Here is a 2,709-nt window from a genome sequence, read left to right on the forward strand (position 1 = left end):
GTTCATGGTCTAGACGAGAAGTTCTATCGTAACAGGCAGAAGCTTTCTATATGAGAAGGCAAACATTTTATGTACAACCGGACGTCTCTATGTGCCGAACGCAATTTTTTTAAATATACGGTGCAAATTTGCACGTTATTTTTAAGGCGATAGAGTTCAAAATGGATCGGCTGCGAGATCCATGCTAAAGCCTAAAAGCGGTTGGATTTTGATATCAGTATCATACATTTTTTATCAACACACACGGCGCTTTTAAAAAAACTCGCGTCGCATTATTTATTGGTTTCAGGTAAAAGGTTTTATGAAGTAAACTTTATGGTAGAAATGCCTTATTGCCAACTGACACCTTTTCGTGAATAACGACACAGTTGGTGATTGAATATTAGCTGCATGTCAGTGATACTAGTACTTTATTAACATTCGTTTAAAGTTTAATTTCGCTTTATCGCGACCTGCTTGCGTCTTATGCTCCCATTTTCAGCTACCTTAGATTAGACCAAAACTTACACCCACGAAGGAATAAATTAGTCAATATTGTAATTGAAACTTCATTAAACTATTATGGGTTTATGAAATCATTACAAAAATCAAATATTTTCAAATTTGTACAACAAAACATGAATCAACTAGAATTATAGGGTGAGACATAATTATTAATTATACAAATATTTATATTGTAACTCGTAAGCCTTATTATCAAGCGAACTCAGTAAGTACCTACAGTCAGCAGCAGAAGTTGCTAGGCGGGCGAGGTGTTCAAATTGATCTTGACGCGACTTTATTGTTAGGAGAATAAGAGCGTGTCAAGGTAATTTGAACACCTCGCCCGCTTAGCAACTTGTGCTGCTGACTGTATAACCAAAACCAGGCTCTAATAAATCAAAGTTAATAATATTATTGCAGTTTAATCAGTGCCACTATTATATAAATTCGGCCAAACTTGTCCACTCATGCGTACGCGTCGGTCAATATTCGAGTATTTGAACCAGCGTCTTTGCCATCGTTAAGGGGACAGTAGAGGACAGCTTCTCCATACAAACGTAGTACCCATTTTCCTCTCTGGATATTGACATTTTGGAAAATATGTTTACATAATCGAATATACATACATCTTTATCTATGTATTAACCACAGTTTCACCACCATATTCCATTTAATTTTTTAGATTTTTTATTTATTGTAATAGAAGCTTTTTGTTTGCAATTTGTTATTCGCTCCTAAATAAATAAATCGTAACTCCTTTTAATTTAATCCTAAATAAATCCCTGACTCATATAAATCAAATCGTGTAAAAATATTTTCCAAATCAAATATTTTATTTTAATTTGAGAACAATAACCTGCCAACTTTCTTTCATAATGTTCCTAACATCTAAGTATATTTTGTCGATCAGCCTTTAGAGTACATACATGGTACAGTCAGCGTCAAAAGTATATACCTTACATGCACAGTCAGCCACAAAAGTAACTAAGCAAATAATGTGTTCACAATGGCCTGCACGCGCTTGTTTACTTAACAATTGTGTTCAGATCATTTTAAACACCTCGCTCGCTTAGCTACTTCCCCTGACTGTACAGCCATCTACTTTTGTTACTGATTGTACTATCGCAGCGTATTTACCAAAACATTCAAAAAGCCAGTCATATAAATGATATGACGCGCGAACCTGCCAACTCTTAATTTAATAAACAAACGAGTTAAACAATTTTAAAGCTACCTACGAGACGCTAGTTTAATGATAATTTTGACCGAAAAGTCTTCATTCTCTTGGCCACGATGTCGTACATAATTCTTTCAAGAATAAGCAACAATGGGGCGATTTCAAATTTTATTCCGCAAAAAACTTTTTTTTACAAAAACGGCACTTTCAATTCTGATTAAAAAATCTCCCTGGTTTTTGTAAGAAATTTTTTATGAAAATCCGGAAGGAAAAGGAGAGATACTGAAATATCAGAACTTGACACAGTTCTTTGTTAGAAAATCTTCGAACATAATATGTTTCTGCAATAAATTTAGAAATCGTTCATTATACTTATCTCACCTATTTTCGAAATAGATCTCATATCAACGGTCCCGTTATATTAAAATTGTACTAACATTCATTATTGCAAATTGAATCTAGTTGCATTAGAACATAAGGTGTTATTTGTAGTGGCTTCTACGCGGGCGTATTACAATGGTAAATGACTGTTAGTACGGTAAATGAAAGTGAGCTTTATCGCGTGAGCTTTAAAGCCTCGATTAAATCAAACGTGAGCCCGCCTTATGCTATTATCACTTATGTGTACAGTCGAGACCAAAAACGTGGGGAACGCTTGTGGAGTTAACTGTACCAATGAACACACAATACCTGAGCTTTCGTAGAGCCTTTACAAATTTTATTAACAAATATAATTTAAAAGGTGCTTTTTTAAATCAAAATAAATGAAATAATTGACACATACAAATGTTTTTAACATAATGTGTATCAATTTTGATAACTACTTAAACGTGCCTGCATACATGGGTTCTGTAATTTGTCACATTTATATAGACACTTTTTATTAAGGTTTGATAACCTCTACAAAATAATCTAGATTGGGATGCTAAAAAAAATGAAGTTTAGTACCTCGGAATTTTTGTCAAACGAAAACTAAAGTAACGCAGCGACCAACTCGATAACTAATGACGATATTGTCATTAGTTATTGAGTTAGCTTATATATCGCCA

This window comes from Cydia splendana, chromosome 21 (assembly GCF_910591565.1).
Source record: "Cydia splendana chromosome 21, ilCydSple1.2, whole genome shotgun sequence".
Lineage (NCBI taxonomy): Eukaryota > Metazoa > Arthropoda > Insecta > Lepidoptera > Tortricidae > Cydia > Cydia splendana.